This window comes from Lissotriton helveticus, chromosome 6 (genome assembly GCF_964261635.1).
Source record: "Lissotriton helveticus chromosome 6, aLisHel1.1, whole genome shotgun sequence".
In the NCBI taxonomy this organism is placed as follows: Eukaryota; Metazoa; Chordata; class Amphibia; order Caudata; family Salamandridae; genus Lissotriton; species Lissotriton helveticus.
This window is the reverse complement of record NC_136067.1, coordinates 48621764-48641837: the sequence shown is the minus strand read 5'-3', so window position 1 is coordinate 48641837 and position 20074 is coordinate 48621764. Positions and strand designations below refer to the sequence as shown.

At 45.3% G+C, this 20074-nt stretch overlaps 1 protein-coding gene and 1 pseudogene across 7 annotated transcripts in view; both read left to right on the top strand.

Moving 5' to 3' along the window:
• DNAH8 (dynein axonemal heavy chain 8) overlaps positions 1 to 20074 on the top strand; it is a 10041960-nt gene that overhangs the window by 5470383 nt on the left and 4551503 nt on the right. The window lies entirely within an intron of this gene.
• On the top strand, positions 12552 to 13844 carry LOC144761206 (leucine-rich repeat-containing protein 42 pseudogene; annotated as a pseudogene).

Below are 20074 nucleotides of genomic sequence, written 5' to 3'. Positions count from 1 at the left end.
TCGTTAAGGGTATGTATCCTCTTCTTGCTGAGGGCTTGCCAAAAGCAACCCCGGAGGCATCCAGTAATTTTCCGCCACCTTTAGTTCCGACCAAGCCGCGTCACAAACCGACCGCAGCTGATATTTTTCTCTCGTCCTATTTGGACGACACAGTCCCAGAATATGCAAATCCTGCTCCACCAGCTCCTGTAAATAATGTAATTCATGGTCCTCCAGCCACCGGGGCACCTGTAGCAGGACCTGTTACGGTAACCCCGGTCCAGCCCGTAGTACAAATTCCCGCCACATCAGTCACTCTGCCAGCACGAAGAGTATCAGTCGACGATTCCAGTTCAGGGGCCGCGGGAGGAGGTCCTCCTGGTACCCCGCCGCCAAGTAGACGTTTAGGAGCAGTCGAGTTACATGAACGTGCGTTACAGCGTACGCCTAAATATAAGTCCATTGCAGAAATCAGACGACTTCTTACTGAATGCTGTTATGATCCAGTCCCAGGCGAGGATAGTATGGTTATATATTCCGTACGTATAAGACAGGTGTCCGAGTATTTGGTCACCCTACCGAATATGAAAGAAGATCTAGACAGAATGTATCGTTTCATTCGTACGGGACAAGATCCAGAAAGTATTGCTGAAGTCATGTCTCTCAGGAAAGCTGAGATCCAGTTCATGTTATTAAAGTTTCTGATAAATTGTTTAATACGGGAACAAGATTCCCCGACTAAAGATCCGACCGAAATGAAGGTTCTGACAAGGTGGAGTGATAATATAGCCAAGGGTAAGCACAAGACACTCAATAGTATAGAGAATATGTACAAGAAAATACGTAAAGAAATAATAAGGTTACACGAACAACGCAAAGAAGCACAAGTAAGCGAGAAAGAAAATGACTCTTCTACTGAAGAGGTAGAGGACGAGAATACCGCCAGAATAGCGTATGTAGGTAAATCTAGATTTCCAGACCGACACTTACGCCTAGAACACAAGAAAGTCTTTCATCTTCCAGCACCAGAACAAGGCTCTCTAGAACAAGTATTTCAAGCTACCGATCAAATTCTGAAATCACGAATCGGTTATAGTGAGTTAAGTACTATGCATGAACAAGAACTAGCCCGATCAGCAGTCCGATGGATTACTGATTCTACCACTTTTCCAGACGAAATAGTGGCACAAATGTTTCTGAAACTGCCCCCAGCCGAGCAGCGACTGGTGGGTATGTATATGATCCAGCACCTCATTACTCTGTATGAGGGTCAACATTCTGATCCAGGTCCGTTACATGATATCCTGAACGAGTTACTCCAGTATAGATGGAAAGGTTTAGGTACCGATTTAATTAGTGTCATTCTAGAACAGCGCCACAAATATAGAACGTTTCTGAACCCGCACTTTGTTCATGTCTCACCTCCAGAAAGTAAACCGTTTTACATAGATAGACAACATCCGTTACGAGAGGTACACCCAGTTAGGACAGCGGATGGTGAAATGCAACGAGTATTTGTTTACACCCCAGTTACCAAGATGGAACTCTTAGAGATGAAGAAATTAATTCCCTGTCACGACAAAGATCCAGCAGGGTTCCACCAAGAATTAAAAGACATGCTCCGTATGGGAGAATACACGTATCCAGATATTATTAAAATGCTAAAAGTCCTGTTGCCTGCGGGCATATATGAAAAACTCAAGGAAAAAGATTGGGAGGTGGGAGAGAAAAAGATCGATTGGACAGCTTTAGAAGCTGAAGATAAGATACGAGTACCAGGTACCGGTCTTGGAGATAAATGTAAAGAATTACCAGAACTGTTAATACAAGTTTTGCCTAGGTTATTAGCCACTAAAAAGGAAGACTGGGATGCAATCTCAGCCTGTAAACAGAAACAAGACGAAGACACTAGTGATTTTTATTCTAGATTCGAGAAATGTTTTATAATAAACAGTGGTTTGAAGACTAGTAGCGAGTCATACCCTCATCTTGTTGTTACTAAACTAGTCGAGAATTCAAGTCCACAAGTTAAAAATCGAGTTTTGAAAGTCGAAAGTAGCTGGCAAGCTAATACCCCGTCACAAATGCTCCAGATGCTCCAGTATCAATCAGAGAAGAACAAGAACATGAGAAAAGACGTATGAAAGACACGAAAATGAAAGTACTAGTTGCGCAATCTGTTCCTCAAGACAGTCAGAAGAGGGGTCCGCATCAAGCCAGTCATCCTGCAGCTCCCGTTAAAGGGACATGCAATTATTGTAAACAGCCAGGTCATTTTATAAACGAGTGTGCAGTTCTGAAACACAATATAGCCACTGGTAAGACAAAAGAAAGACCACGCCCGCCTAGACAAGAACAAGTTTCACAGACTTCTCAGCCACCGAATGCACAACAGACAGTTCCAGCACCGCAGCCTATTGCTGCAACACAGCATGTTACACAGCAAATGTACCAGTATGCTCAGTCAGAGTATCCAGAGTATCAAGCGTATTCATGAAACAGCCTAGAGAGGGAGGTAGGCTTGCCTCTCATCGAGATTCCTGTAGATCAAGAAGGTCCCTATGTTCATAGTCAAGTATTAGGGAAAGACAGAAAGTTTCTGATTGATACAGGGGCAAGTAGGACGACTATAAGTCACGACGAGGTTCCAGGGGCTCCGCTCTCAGGCTCTAGAAATGTTTCCCTTGGATTTTCAGGAAAGCCTATTGTAAACGAGATTTCAAAACCAGTTACTCTAGAAGTTGGTCCATTGTCCCGAACTACTGATCTATTGCTTACGAAGTCATGTCCAGAAAATTTGTTAGGCATTAAGACACTGAAAGAATTAGGTGCAGTTATTTGTTGTTCCCCAGAGGGAATACGTTTGTTTTTGCGTGACTTCAAGGGTCACTATGTATTACGTGATTTTGATCCAAGATTACTGAATGTTCCGCAGCATCTATGGGCGCAAGGTCCAACTGATGTAGGTTTCATGCAAATCACACCCCATCGTGTGACTCTCAAGCAAGGTATAGTGTTACCACGAATCAGACAGTACAGATTGCCACCTGAGGCTATAGCAGCCTTATCCAATATTATTGACGAGCTCATTGCTCAAGGAGTAGTTGTAGAAACTGACTCCAATGTATGTAATTCTCCTATCGTTCCAGTCATGAAACGTACTGATCCAAATGCACCCCCAGTATATCGATTAGTGATTGACCTTCGAGAACTCAATAAATGTATTATTCCCCAGTATCCAGTAGTTTCAGATATCTCATCCCTGTTGACAGCTATTGATTCTGAGGCAATATTTTTCACAGTAATCGACCTCAAGAATGCATTTTTCAGTGTCCCGATTCACCCAGATAGCCAGTACCTTTTCGGTTTTTGTTTAAATGGAAGGAGCTATAAATTTACACGAGCTCCTCAAGGTTTCACAGAAAGTCCTAGCATTTATAGTCAAGCACTTAAGAGACAACTAGACAACATTCACATGCCAACTGACACTGCTCTGCTCCAGTATGTCGATGATCTACTAATCACAGCCCGTTCTGAACGTGCTTGCGAGCGAGCATCACTTACAGTCTTGTATTTCCTAGCCGAGATGGGGCACAAGGTGTCCCCTTCGAAGCTTCAATTCTGTGTCCAGCAAGTGATCTACTTAGGCCACTTACTGTCCAAGTGGGGTAGGCAGTTGACACCCGATCGCATCCAGTTAATAGCGAGTCTTCCTCAGCCCAAGACACAGAAGGAGGTACGTGCTTTTATCGGCCTCACTTCTTATTGTAGACAATGGATTCCTCAGTATACATTTCTAGCCAAGCCACTGATACAGTTAACGACACAGGAGGCAGCCGTATCGACTGTCCTCCCTTGGACATCTGAACATACACTTAGTTTTAATGAATTAAAGAAAGCCTTATGTCAAGCACCTGTTCTAGCCACACCGAACTACAGTAAGCCTTTTACGCTTTTTGTCACAGAACGTGATGGTACTGCATTATCTGTTCTCACACAAGATCAAGCAGGACAGTACAAGCCCTGTGCTTATTTTTCGAGCACACTAGATCCAGTAGCCCAGGCTCTGCCTGCGTGCCTCAAGTCAGTTGCAGCCACAGCACTAGCTATCAGACAAAGTGATTCCATAGTATTAGGACACTCCCTGACAGTACAAGTTCCACACTCCGTGGAAGTTCTTTTAAACCGAACACAGACTCAGCACTTGACAATTGCACGTTTAACAGGTTATGAATTGACACTGTTCCAGCCACACATAGAAATCAGACGCTGCAACGTTCTAAATCCTGCTACACTGTTACCGTCAGTTACTTCAAATCCTGCCACACATGACTGTGTGGAAGTAGTTAACATTATGACTAAGCCAAGACAAGACCTGACAGATATTCCGCTACCAGATCCCGACCTGACACTTTATGTAGATGGTTCATGTATGAGAACAAGTACAGGAGAACTAGTAGCCGCGTATGCAGTGACTACTGACACTGAAGTTATTGAAACACACCGTATTGACACCCTGTCTGCCCAAGCAGCAGAGCTAGTTGCTCTGACACAAGCCTGCATACATGCCAAGAACTTGAAAGTTAATATTTACACAGATTCACGCTACGCATTCGGAGTTGTACACGACTTTGGAGTGCTCTGGCAGGAGAGAGGTTTCATGACTTCTCATGGAACCAAGATTCAGCATGGTCTCCTCATTCAAGCTCTGTTAGAAGCAATACATTTACCGACATCCATTGCTATCATGAAATGCAAAGCACATACGAAAGTTACTGACATTATTTCCCAAGGTAATGATCTAGCAGATCGAACAGCCAAACTTACAGCACAGACACCAGACATACCAGTTAACAAGACACCGACATCCATTCCAGAACAGACTACTTGTATGACAGTTAAGGACCCTACTCAAGATGTCATAGATATACAGTTACATGCTACCCCCGAAGAAATCAAGAAATGGTCCGAACAAGGAGGGGTCCAGACAGATCAGGGATGGGTGACGAAGGGAAAAGCCACATGGTTTCTCCCCGACTCTATGGTTCAAGTCATTATCAATACCGCACATAGTCCAGCACACTTAGGAGAAAAAGCCATGTTAGACAGTATCCAGAACATTTGGTTTAACAAGCATTTACGAGCTGCAGCCAAGCACAAAGTCCACACTTGTATGATATGTTGCCAGTTCAATCCAGGTAAAAGTGTCCCGGTGGAACAAGGTGGATTCCAGCCCCCTGACCACCCTTTTGAAGTCCTCCAGATGGATTATATTCAGATGGAGCGATGTCGAGGTTTCAAGTATGTCCTTGTAGTTGTATGCGCTTTGTCCAGGTGGACAGAAGCATATCCAGTTCCAGATTACACAGCAGTGACCACTGCCAAGCAGTTGGTTCGTGAATATTTTCCCCGCTATGGACTCCCAAGGGTCGTGTATTCTGATAACGGCCAGCCATTCTCATCTGAACTCATGAAGCACGTTTCCCTGTTGTTAGGGTACCAGTGGAAGTTCCATTGTGTACGCCATCCAGAAGCAGCCGGTCTCGTAGAGAGACATAATCAAACCTTGAAAATCCGCATTGCTAAAATCTGCAAAGAGAAAGGTGTAGACTGGCTAGTTGCCCTGCCAGTCGCTCTGTTTTATATGCGCATGGTCGCACATTCCAGATCAGGTCTGTCCCCTTACGAGGTCGTATTCGGCCGCCCCCCAAATATGTGGGGTACACCTAGACCCCGAAGTATTACAGATGTTTCCAGTAATATGCTGACAGATTACCTAGCTTCCTTGATGTCTGCCCTACACTCTTGTCGTTCACAGGTTGCCGCCGCATTTCCAGACAATACCGAGGTGAAACCTCATGAAATCGTTCCAGGAAGCTTGGTTCTTGTCCGGAATTTTGATCGTTCAAGTCCGCTGGAGCCCCGCTGGAAGCAGCCACGACTTGTTCTTCTCACCACCCGTACGGCCGTGAAGCTGGAAGGCCGTAAGGGGTGGGTGCATCTGTCTCACGTCAAGAAATTTCACGGACTAAGACCTAAACAGCTCAAAGACACTTCTATAGACACTTTCAAGTCTGAACATTTGCCTATTTTCAAGGACTGTCCCGCAAATGACTTTGAAATCAAGCCCTCCCTGTTAGAGAAAACTCCACAGCAGGAGTATAAGTTAAAGCTCCGGTCTAGTAAAATAAGTCAGCCAGTTTAATTGTCTAAGTCCTCCCCTAGGTGAAACGGTTAGACAGGTATCTGACATGTATGAAATAGACCCCCATAGTGAGAGAGTTAGTCAAAACTCAATCCGATGTATCGTTTTTCTAAGTTTTATATTATTTCTCAGCTTGATGATTACCTGCACGAGTTATGCATTTCATTTATGCTTTCCAATTTCTCATGTAAATAAGTCTTCTAAAGCTACAGTAGAGCACACGTTTAGTGATCTGCCTCCTCATGAACTATCTTATCGTCTTGCTATGCGCAACAATTCATTTATCCGTATGTTGCATTATTCACACCAGACCAGCAATGGCACTAATTGTTGGGTGTGTGGTCGACTCCCCCCTTTCCAGACACCGAAGGGAGTTCTGCCACTTTTTCCTTATCCGTTTTCACATAATGGTTCGTGTGGAGCATGGTCCATGTTAACGTTATCCTCCAATGATATGTCCCTTCTGAATAGTACATGTTTTCCAGACAAGCAAGGTCTCCCCCATAGAACAGGGTTAGATCTAGAAAATGAAGTTTATAATTTAGGTAATTATTCTTCGAATTTCATGGTCCTGAATGTTCAGTCTGATACTACTCCAGACTTACCTGCTATTTCAGTACTACCAGTCAAAGGCGAATTATGTGTCAGAAATAATGGTTCCGCACATGTAGGACATAGTGATTGTACTACTATTATCAAGTATAGTGACAGTAGGAAATCTATTTTCAAAGCCTCACGTCATTCTTATTTTGTTTGTGGCCAGACCGCATATGTTCGTCTGCCCCTCGATTGGGATGGAACATGTTACATTGCCTTCCTACTGCCACCAGTTTTCTTAGCCCCATCTGATTATCACAGAAACACACATCTAGTACACCTTAGACATAGAAGGGAGATCGAGTCCCCGATTGTCGATCAAACTGAAACTGCTCTAGAACAGTATACAGATTTCAATAAAGGATTCTTTTTCTTTATAGGACCTATCCAGAATAGTAAGTTAATACGTAGATTAACCAGAACCCTTGAAGCAGTAGTGAATGAGACTGCCTCTGCTCTAGGTAACTTAACCGAAGAGCAATCTGCTATGAGATTTGTCGTGCTCCAAAATCGTCTCGTTCTTGACGTCATACTGGCCGATAGAGGAGGAGCATGTAGAGTCATCGGATCTAGTTGCTGCATTTTCATTCCTAATAACGCGCCGTCTGTTTATTCAGCTATAACCAGACTCCATAAAATTGCCCATCAGTTACACCAGAATCCAGGCACCTGGACATGGTCCGGTTGGTTTTGGAGTATAATTTCTGCCTGGGGATGGAAAGTATTGTCATTTCTAGGTATTGCAGTAGCGATCATATTCAGTTGCTGCCTCTGTATACAATGTGGCCCTGCGATTTGCGGCATTTGCGCTACCTTTTGTATTCCTAGTCCTAAATCCCGTTCCAAGAAAATTCGAGACGAGCAAATGATGCTATATGAAATGATAGATGGTATCATGAATATTGATGTTTCCTGATGGAAACGTAGTGACAAGGAGGGAATGTGGAAAAGTAAATTTTGCCATGTTCTGTGTCCCTACGTGTCCCCCATCCTATGTTGTATGTGCATGATTAATATGCATATGTATTCCCCATGATCGATTAAAGACGCAATTATAGTTGTGTCCATCTCTAGTATGCCAGTTTCCAGTTCTCGTGAAAGCTACGAGCATCAGGCCTATGTAAACCTACGTTGCCACATTTCACAGTGTGCACGTTATTTCATTATAAAGTCCCCGTTTCTAGGCCTCAAAAGGGCCTGGACTCAGATTCAGCTCCTGTCTCCTGAACCCTCGCTGAGGAGCGATACAGCCCCCACCTGTATCCCTGACCCTTCACTTACTTCCTGCCTCACAGTGCCCGGCTCGGCCTGGCTCTGCCTGCCAGTCTGCCAAGAGTATGTTATGATTCTAGTTATCAGTCCAGCTCTCCTTCTCTGCATTCCTAAGCTACTGCATCGCATCAATAGTTTTCGTCATGGTCTAGCCTTTACGTCTCCATGCAAGAGAAATACTGTATTAATGGTCATTTAATATTCCTCAGCACGCACTACATGTAGAATAATGCATGCACCAGTCTTAATGTCTGTTAGCCTTTACCCTGATAACTTTTGGATTCTATCAACATGTTCTCTAAACATCAGATACTAGATAGTGTTTAGGTACATGTCGCTCTGACTCTCCAGACTTTCGTCTCCTCTTCTAGCGCAGAAGCCATAGCCCCCAGCTTCTCCCTGGTAACACGTCATTGCCAGTTTGCGCGCACCACTAGGTTAGAGGTCCCGGCTCCTTAGGTAGCCCCCTCCATGTTTCCGCCCCATTTATGACATATTCTGTTACGTTCACATCACATGTCTATGTTCACGCCTCTTGTTACACCTACTTTCAGCCTTATCTTTCGCGACTGCTACAGGCCCTGCCCACTGCTACGCCCATTGTATTGAACATCATGTATTTTGTTTAACTATATATGCTTGTGCACTGTTATTAAAAAGTTGCTAGCCATCCCAGATCTTGCCCGTGCAGGTTGTCCTGTTCCTGTCCTTTATGCTGTATTAAACCTGCAAACTCCTACTACCTCGAATCTTGACTCTTATTTATTGAGCTATCTGTTATTGTATATCCAGTCAAAAATAGAGGTATTATTTATTTATTTACCACACATGCACGAAGCCCTCAATTCTTCTCCGTCACGATATGCAGCATGCAGAGACATTCTAGTGCTACGTTTCCTCTGAGCTCTCGCAACACACCTCTGTCGAGGCTCGCCGTGCGTACTTGTATCTCCAAAAGCAGGTTCTTGTAGCACTAGTAACACATCCATTTGGCTCACCGTTTTTCAGTGTGCATCTTTCTGGTAAGACATCTGTAAAACATGCAGTTTTGTGGAGAAGTGTGGAGAAGTGTGGCTCAGGGGTTAGAGGCGGCAGACCCGGAAGCTGAGATCGGTCCTGGACCAGGGTTCAATTCCCCTCCTCGGCGGGTCTTGGGCTCAAAATTCCACGGACTCGATAATTCTCGTTCCGGTGCCTACTCAACTCACGGGTTCACACTCTGCGACTCTGGGCAATAGCTTGCTTAATCTCCACTACGGCCCCTCGCGGCGGGATGCCTGGCTTTCACCTTGTGGATACCCTGCTGGGGTTATATCACAGGGGAATACCAGGACGGGTTCCCAAGGCAAGCGCCTTGAGACCTTCGGGTGATTCGTGCGCTATATAAATCGGAATACACATACAGAGTCCCAGGGTACCGCGGCCGCGCAAAATACAGTACTCATATTTCCTTATGCTCTGCCCTCCTCATCATAGCAAAGCAGTACAGCTGTATAGAATAGGCGTTTGATGCCTCATCTAGAGCAGTGGTTCTTAACATATTGGTCCGGGAAGCCTACTAAGGGGCAGCGACTGTTTTACAAATTTAAATATTACAAAATAAAAAATGAAAATAATAAAGTATAAAAGTAAAGAAACAAAATTAAAAATGTGAAAACTTCTATATTTGAGTGTGCATTAAACAAAATATTTAAATATTTTAGCATTTGGTGTAAAATTGTTTTCATATTTGTGTATATTGTATGGAGGGTCAAATCGTAGAAATTGCTTAGGTTGTGGGTCCCCGGCTTCCAATAATGACTCAGTGGGGGTGCTGGATTCCACTAATGATTCACTGGAGGTCCAGGTAGGTCAAAAGGTTAAAAACCGCTGATCGAGAAAAGAAACTGCACAAGCTAGGCCAGCCATTGACATCCGACCAAACAGCTGAAGTAATGAAAAACCGCAAAGTTCTTCAACACACGCATAGGAACAGACAGGGCTTTAAGTGGGCCGGGTCTCACCAGTGCTGAGCACCGGCAGTTTTTTAAAGGGGCCTCAAAACGGGTCTCTATCGGGCTCTGTTTTGTGTCCTGGCCCCGACGGTCCATTTTTTTCCAGACTGAAGTGTCATACACATGGATGTGCGCGTGCTCACACTGCTCACTTCTGGCATGACCTCATGCCAGGGGAACGTTGTAGGAGCAGGGAAATCCTTGAAAGAGAGTCGTGGTGTCACCATGGCTATAGTATCTGCTCATTTATCTAACAACCATTGACAAAGCCAATAGCCCTGACTTCTTGTAGGTATGATGTTACTTGCATCATATATCGGGATACAATGACAGAAACAGCAAAATACAAGTCGGGCGGCACACTATGCTGAGCAACGATTTTTAGCTTACAGGTTTTTAAACTGCGCCCTTAATTACTCTGGCCACGCCCCTTTGAGAGACCCTCCCCCTAGGTTTTTCATCCCACTTAAAGCCCTGTGTACAGATCACATTACTGGAGCCTGGATACAACTCACACAGCTCTCAATTTACCAAACAGGAACTATGGTTAAACATTTGTAAACAACTAACTCCTTACTGATCATACGCAATTAAACCTCACTATACGACTGACTGATGAAAACACAAGAGCCATACAGTAAGGGCAACCAGATCAAGAAAGGCTGAGCGCACAATTTAATGACGCCAAGATGAGTACACACTGACATTGTACCTGTATAGTCCAGTCTGTTAGCAAAACGAATACACGAAAACAGTCTGACACAACGGAGAGATAAGAGCTTTACCAACAAGCACTTACAAGCCAACCGGTCCTTCATTAATGAGCCAAAACATGTTAACAGCAGAATTCAAGAATGCTCTTTACGCGTGCTGAATGGAGAAATACATATATTATACTGAAATGAAACGTTTCCTATTAATGCTATGCCAACGATGGGGAAAAGAAGCAAGTGATCACTGCTATCTGCATATGCATGTCTCAGAAAAAGTGAGTCTGGCAAACAGTGCGATGATTGAGTGGACTTATCCTGATGAAAAATAGTCCCTCATGCATTCCAAAGGAAGCGCTTCATGGAAGGCGGAATGATACTCCAATTAGCCAAGAACATGAACAGAGTCGTGCTCCTGCGCGGAGTCCAAAACCCATTCCATGTAGATTTGAAAGAATTGGTAGCGTCTGCAGACGGCTACGCTAATAAAGGGGTTTCTGTGCAGCAGCGCATACTACTCAGCCCTGGCGGCTCAACGAGGTAATGTAACCGGCTGCGGGGATCCGGGAGGCCCACTCTGCCTTTCATATTCGATGCAAAGAGTGCCTAGGAGTTGACTAACAGCACAGATCAGGTTTCTGCCGAAAGCGCCAAGAAAACCTAAGGGTGATGTGGGCGCTATAGCCTGTCATGCTACACAATGAAACATCCAATAGAGAGAAAACGGGTGCAACAACCGCCCCCCCCCCCAATCTGCTACCCTGGAAACAGATGGCAAAAGTTGGGGGTCGGGTAGCGATAGCTTCAACCTTCCAGTCAGGAGCCCCTCAATCCCCTGGTGAGGGAGCAATGGGGCAAGCTGCAGCGACAACCGAAGGAGGCGTCGAAAGGCGGTAGTGTAACCGCCTCAGGAACCTCACAGTACCACTCCCGGAGACAGGGCGCCACTGTCTTCTCCCCGGTGACTGCTGCGAGGGAAGAAATAGGCTGTGATTTAATTATAGCTCCGGCAACATTTCCGGATGGGATCCGACCAGGCGGCGGAAGTTTTCTGAGCTGTTTTAAATCAGCAAGCAATGCGCAACCGAAGAATCAACACCTTCTGAGCCACCTGCAAATCTGGAAGAGAACAGCACGAAGTCACTTAAAACAAGCATTGGCCGCGATGAGTGGTGGGGGAGGGTGAGAAGCGGGAGTTGTGTGCTCGCACGGCCAATGCTTGGAAAAACAAGCGCGCACCTCGGGCTACAAGTGTTAATTACAAACATATGGTGTCAAGCTCGTTCCCGCAAGGGAATAGCCAGACGTGCACGCGTTGCCATTGAAGGCAATGGAACGCATGCACGTTTTTAGGGCAAAAGCTGCATCGATGGCTCAGGGTCTTTGTCCACGCAGCCCATGCGTGCTGCTAGGCAAGACCTAAAAAGCAGTGACTTCCTCTCCAGGGGTGAAAAGTGTTACTTTTACATACTAGCAAGTTTTGGATGGCGGTTTGTAAAAGTTAAAATTGGCCATGTGTCCGCCCACACTAAATGGGAAAGGTGCACAGATGGTGAGACCTCCGACAGCCCTTACTCAGTTGGGCCATTGGATAGGTATGTAGGTGGCGGAGACGGAGTATTCTCTGCTGTCTACATACCGAAGGTCTGCTGTCTGTAAACCAGGTGGGTTAACCTTCAGTTTGTCGAGAGAGTACTCTGTCACTTCTGAACGGACTACTCTTTCTACCAATCTCTAAATCGGGCCCTAATTTACATTTTGTGAGTTGTTGTAGGCGCTTTCACTGCACAGAGCATGTCTTGTGATTTCCGATCTGATGTCCCTCCCTTAGACCATGGACTTATCTATGTGCGTGAAAATGGGCGGCTGTACCTCGTAAATGATCCTTCTGACAAAAGCGGAAGTGCTGTGCAGAAGCCGAGAAGTGGCCTCCGGCTGTTCTCCAAAGGGTTCTCTGCGGAACTGTGCCTGAAGAAAGAAGATGGCCATGCACGACAAAGAACTGACCAGTTCATCTTCACCTACACCAAAGAGGGCAGTCTGCGGTACACCGCCAAGTCTCTCTTCAACCTGGTGCTGGCCTTCATCTCGGACAATGTCCATCATGTGGATTCACTGCTGGACTTCCCTGAACAGATCGCAGAAACACTTTTCTGTCGCTGAAGGAAGGCAGAAGTTTGTAGAGCCCGTTACAGGACTGAGGGCTTTACAAAAGTTTACTGAAGCTTATGGACACAAGGTGCTTCATTGTGTTTGCGGAACAGGCATCTCGTTGTTTCTGAAAAGCTAGAGGAAATCCAATCCTTCCGGAAGCTGACTTGTCTGGATCTGTCTTTTTGTAAACTCGGAGATGGCCACGAACTGCTTGAGCATCTCACCACTGAAGCCATGTCCAGTCTTGTTCAACTCTACTTGAAGGATAATGGTCTTTCAGATACAGGCATTCGGAAAATGACAGCTCCAGTTCGAGTATTGAAGCGGGGACTTCAAGAACTTGCAATTTTAGATGTATCTTGCAACCCCGACTTAACAGACAAAGGGGCGGCGTTTCTTTTGTGTTTTAAGAAACTTAACTGTTTGGATATCTCAAACTCCAGTGTTAAGGACAGAAAAGCAGTTATTCAAAGATTTACTGACCAATCAGGCCTAGTTCTTTCTGAAGATCCTTTCAAAGAATTTGATCATGCACCATGCAATACCCAAGGATGGGCGGGACAGGTTGTCCGTCAATGGGATCAAGCCATTTTGGAAGCAGTAAAGCCCAAAAATACTCTGAAATTCAGAAGAGCTGCACAGAATTTCTATGGAAGACCAAAGTAACATAATTCTGAAGGACCTCCAGAACATCTATTTATAGACATTGGCATGTGTGGAAGACTTCAGTTTCACAGGAAAGTAACCAACCCTGACCAAACCAATGAAACGGCAAAGGAGCTTCCTGTTATTCAAGATGCCACAAAGAACAAAAATAAAAAGAGGACTTTAGACACTGATTCTAAAGAAGAAGACTGTACCTCAATCTTGACTAAGCGCAAGTGTGCTGCACATTTTACTCTGGAGGATTGGGACTTGATCAATACCTACTAAGTGCTACAATTGTTTCACCACTGAGTTTGTGTCACTCAACTGAACCAAAATAATTCCATGCATGGTGTGGCATTGTACCCAAGAAGAAAAGTTTCAGCGATTTGAGTTAGATTTTGGAGCAACCATGTCCATTGCATTGTATGTTGAGCTCAAGTTATTTATTTGACAAGGGTGTCAGTCAGAATATCTTTATTCGACTTATTCCAAGTCATACAAAGAAACAAAAAACAGTAAAACATGACATGGGAAACATACATAACCCTCCATTTACCTAAAAAGCATCAAACTAGATGTGCATTATAAATACTATGTACAAAATTTAAAAGATACATTTTATAAAAAAAAAAAGAAACATCTTAACCATTTAAAAAAAAAAACATTTTTAAGGCGAAGTATGGCCAACAGCTTTCACCCTCGCAGTGGCCACTAGAAAATTTGCAATGCTGAAAGTTGTGCGGGGATTTGTCAGGAGCTGTAGGTAGAGCAGCGCCGGGCGCACCTGAGTGAACCCTGCTTCTTTCAAAATGGGGAACAAATATTTTTTCCTCTGCTCATGATACAAGCTGCAAAACATGACAAAGTGCATTGTGTCCTGCACAGAGAAACGATCACAACTGCAAGGAGCGGCTAATTCTGGCTTCTGCCAGCACTTAAAAGAACCAAGGTAAAAATGTAGCAGGTTAAACCTTAATTTAGTTAATAAAAACCTGTGATAAGGGAATGTAACAAAGCTGAGATAAGGTGCGAGATAGGGTACACTCACCAAAAGGTAATGGGCCCTGACTGCTGGTTTCTGCAGTTCGACTGCCTCACGGCACGCTTCCTTCCTTTCATTGAATAGCTTTTTTATATGGCCTATGTCCAGAGCCCTCATTTTTTCTGGGCAAAGGAAAAGTTCTGGACGACCCAATTCTGTAAATGATTTAGTTAAATAGGCCAGCCATGGGATTTTGCTATATTTATCCAGTAATAGGACATCCTTCAAAATGTTGTGATTCAATGGAAGGTCTTCATTTAACCACATTTTCAGCCACAGGGTCAAGGGCGCTAAACTCAATAAGTCTGACAAGTAAGGTAGACCCACCTCTTTATGGATGGAATAGGTTGGGGTTGACTGGGGTACAGATAGGAGAGATCTGATAAATCTGTTTTCTGCTCTCTGGATGGGGTCGAGATTTACGTACCCCCACAAGGGAGATCCATATGATGCAATGGCCACAGGTTTACACTTATAGATCTTTAACAAGGCTTCCATAGGCCTGGCTCCCAACTTACCAGCAAAACCCAAGAGCGCTGAGGCAGATCTAGTTACCGCCAGCCTCTTTGCACTTATCTGTGGTCCCCACGTTCCTTTTTGATCAAACAATACGCCCAAGTAGGGAAATGTGGTTACCTTAGAGACCGAGACCCCGCTGCAAAAGAATGATTTATGTCTTTTTTTAGTACACTCACGCCCCATTACCATCGTGTGCGATTTGGACACATTAACCTTAAGGTCCAGATTTTCCATGAAGGAACCAAAGGCGTTCAGGAGAAGCTGGAGTCCAACACCAGTGCGGGCGATCAACACGGCGTCATCCGCGTACAGGAGTGCCGGGATTTGGACATCTCCTGCACGTGGAACGTCCGCGTCCTGGCCTCGCAGGTGTGCCCCCAAGCCGTTAATATAGATGGTAAAAAGCGTGGGGGCCAAAATACAACCTTGCCGTACCCCTTTTAAGGATTTAAATAGAGGGGTACACCTGCCGTTGTTTGACACTCGGACGGCTGCAAAAAGCTCCTGATGCAAAGTGGCCATAAACATGACCAAAGCTTCATCAATGCCCAATTCCAACAGGGTCGACCATAGTTTGGACCTATTAACGAGGTCGAAGGCCGAGGAGAGGTCCATGAATGCAAGATACACGGAACCCTCCTTGGCCACCGTGTACTTGGAGATGAGTAAATGCAAATTAATACATTGTTCGATGGTCCCTTTTCTCTCTCTAAAACCATATTGCAGTTCGGACAGCCCACCACAGCCCTCGACATTCTCCCTCAATCTAAATAAGAGGACTCTGCCCAGAACTTTTATGGTTGAATCCAGAAGGGATATGGGCCTATAAAATGCGGGATCATCCCGCTGACCTTTGTTTTTATAAATGGGGACGATGGTGGATATTGCCCATGAGGCGGGGGCTGAGTTGCCATTAACTGCATTAAACACGTTAGACAAAACCTTCGACCACAGTTTAGGTGAGTGCATAAAAAAGTCAGCGGGGACTCCATCTGGACCAGGTGCCTTATGTTTGGTTGTTGCCAAGAGGGCTTTTTCCACTTCTTGGGGATTAAAGATGATAGGATGTGCAGCCACATTGGGCAGTAGACCCTTATTAATTCCCTCATCATCATCATCACCCCCATATACATTTTTGAAAAAAGACAGCCATTTTTCATCGGTAATCACGCAGTCCATGGGTGCATTGGTATCTTCAGAGAATAGGGGCTGTTTGATGATCTCCCAAAATCTCCTACTGTCCTTCAGCACTGCCGCTGAAAGGAGGTTATCCCATGTTTCGCGTTTAATGGATTCTTTGCGATTCTTTATGGCTGCCTTATAAGTTTTCCTTAGTCTCACGATATCATCTGTGACCCTAGGGACGATTTTTAGAGCCGCCAACAAATCTCTATGGGCCTTTGAACATGCAGAGTCGAACCATCGCTTGTGTCCTTGGGCTCCCTGGATGGGTTTAGCTAGAAGATCCTTAGAGACCTGGACACATATTTCCTCATAAGCTGCTACAATATGATTCCCTTGAGTGTCCGGATTCTGACAGAGCTCAACCTGGTCTTTAATTTTAGGGAAGCATTTTTCATAAAAATTATCCGGAATCACATTCGCCCACTTCACTCTTCTGTCTTGATCAGTGGTCCTCAGGGGATGTGACGATTTTACAGTTAATGGTGATACACCCATCTGAGCTCCCCAGGCCACTTCGAGTAGTACTGGGTTATGATCACTGTAGTGAGTTGCAACTGTACGATAGGCCGTGGTCCGATTTAGAATACCCAGTGAGACAAAAATATAATCTATCACTGTTCCATGGTGGACGCCAGTAAAGGTTGGCATTCTCAAGCCATAATCGGGTTCGTATAGATTGTAATTTGCAAGTAAATCTTCAAGCTCCTGTCCCTCTACGGAATGTTCGAAGTGAGGCCCTTGTGGGGCCGCATCGTCAACCTCGTTGACTCCTCTTCCCTTACAGGCTAATTTACATAAATGAATATTAAAATCACCTAATAAAATGAACTCAAAAACAAAATCGATATTCTGTGAGACTGTGTTTAAAATATTGTCCAGACTGGCAATATTACAACCGCAATAGTCACTGTTCCCAGAATTATAAAAATTGACATATAAAGTCCTGCTTGTTTTGTTGATCACCCTTTCAACTATTAAGATATTATCAGAATCGGAAATGATCTGCCTGTAACTTCCTTTTAGATCCAAGGCGAAAAAGAACGCCAGACCGCCTTTAGCCCTGCCCATTCTACTAGGGACTGCAGGTTTTGTGAAACTGGTGAACCCATCCCACCAAAGATTGCTGGATGTGTCCCAGGTTTCTTGCAGAGCAATGATGTGGTGCTTTGAAACAAAGCTCCGCCATGCAAGGTCCTGGCGTTTAGCATTTAAGCCTGCTACATTCCAGCTTATAATCTTACAAGAGTCAGTAGTTGTCCTTAATTCATATCCACCCTCTGAATCTCCTTCCGCTGTATGTTGCGGTAAAGGTACCTCGCTAGTTACCGCTTGACCGCGGCTCTGTGTGTCCTCTCCAATGGGACCCGGTTTAGCGCAGGCCACGGTCCCAGATAAAATTAATTGCTGAACAGAATTTGTAGATAATTGAGACTCAGCGGCTACATTAAGCGTTGGAAAGCTAGAGTGTTCATCAATGTTGAAACCACCACTACTAGTTTTTAGATTGTTCAGCCCCTCACTTTCTTGATCAACTCCTGTTTCAAGTCAATCACAGGTATTTAAGTCAGATAAAGGGCCAAACCTATTTCCTGTGGCTAAACCCCACGCAAAGGGAGTGGCTACCTGACCCTGTCCATTTAAGGCTGGATTCCACATGGGATGTGGGGTATTTGGACGGATCAGCAATGGATCAGTTCTCAGCCAGTGTGTGGGCTTAATACCCCGAACACTATGGTCGTAACCCAGGGGACCAGGCCCCCACCCGTTAGTTCTTAACTCGTACGGGTGGACAGACTTGATGTTTTGCTCATACGGGTAAATGGATCTTCCTAACTCCCGATGTGCTATAGGCTGAAGCCAGTCATTAGGGTAACGCGATCTGGTGGCCCCTCCCCAGCTACTGGTATTGGTAGGTCTTTTATACCTGTGGGTATTGGGTAAAGTAGCAGACTGGATCTCATCATAGAAGAACTTAAGAGTGAGTGGAATTATAGAGCCACTATGACGTTGGGGTGGAAAAACATTACTCAGGATGTCTGGAAGGACCTCGGCATTAGCAAAGTTTAAAATAACACAATCGCCTTTGAACTTTTTTGGCTTGCTGCCAATCCAAGATACCCTCCTGGTCAAGACTATATCCCCTGCCAGTTTATCGAACCCTTCTTGTGCCATATACATATTGTTAGAGAGCCAATGTAAAGCTTTATCTTTTAGACCCTGATTGGACTCTGTTTTATCTTGTGATAGAACAGGGACGTTTGCCAGCACCAGTACTACCGGTGAGGCTTCCACGATGAATTGGACTGAAGCATCCTCTTGATGTCTTTCCGCTGTGGCACCAGTTAAACTGATGTGAGAGTCTCCAATTTCAACGTTCTGACCCGGGACAGTTAATGATGGTAGTGATGGCGGAGGCGACAGCCCTTGTTGGATGGGCTGTGAGTTGCTTTCGGTTGGGGTAACCTCCACATCCGTGGGTGTTAAATTTGTGACGAGGGAAGATAGATTCTCTACCTCCTTAGCCAATTTGCTATGTACCCCACCCAACTTCCTGACCTCAGCAGTTAGTTTATCCACTTTCCCGATCAGGGGTTTGATTATAGTCCTAATTTTGATGTCTATCATATCTTGAATCCTATTAAAAAGGTCGTCATCGATGATGCGTTTGGACTCAGTGTCTACGTCGGGATCTACATGTTTCCCCACCCGTCTAGAAGGTGGGGTGGCAGGCTTTTTCCTACCTAGTTGTTTCCCCCCTCGCTTTGCTGGAAGTTTTCTACAAGCTCTAACAGCACGTGTATCAGGCTGCAGGGGTTGTAGGTCTTCGTCCGTGGCGGCTATCTGGTTGTTTGAATCAGTAATGGCGTTGTCTGATAAATCTATTAAATCTGTTAGAGGATCAGAGTCATCGGCAGCCTCAATGCAATTATCTAAAGAATTAGAATCAGCTAGGTTTAGCGGAGGATTGTCTAGCAATGAATCAGACATCGCTGTGCTTAGTGCGCTTGTAGATGGGCTTTCTAAAGGCAACACAGGTGATTGGCTTAGGCCCAAAGATTGCCTTCGCTTATTATTGATGCTACTGACCACTTGAACAAGATAAGAATCTAAAGTATTCAAAGTCTCAGCAGGGGCAGGTACCAGTTTTTTCCCCATACTCTGGACTGTGGCTCTAAAGGGCCTTTCAAAACTAAACTCAGACGGAATCGGTGGATGATAACAACACGATGTGGTGAACAATATCAATCAGCAGCGGCGTTATAACAATAAAATATCGGACTGGGAACAGTACCTTAATGTCCAAACGATAGAAGTCAAGGGGATGGCCTTGCCTGGCGTTCTCGTGCCTCTGAGGGCCTCAGAGGGCCCGCCCTTTGCCCGGGCGTAGCCCCGGGCGTCCCGCGTAGCTGGTTCTAGCGCTGTTTATGAGCGCCTCCTGGCGCGCCGTCACAATTGCGCGCCGCCGCGATGCCTGCCGGGATCTGTAGTCCCGGAGCGGCAGCGCGATTCTGGCAGCAAATGACTCTTGGCCCCGGTGGCGGCATCCTCCCAGCAAGGGAGCCTCGAGGGATGGTGACTCTTGGCCCCGGTGGCGGCGTCCTCCCAGCAAGGGAGCCTTACAAGTATGTGACTCTCAGCTCTGGTGGCGGCGTTAGGAAGTGGCCAGTAAACTCCAGCGTTGTCCCCCCTCTCCGCCGGTTCTAGCGCTGTTTATGAGCGCCTCCTGGCGCGCCGTCACAATTGCGCGCCGCCGCGATGCCTGCCGGGA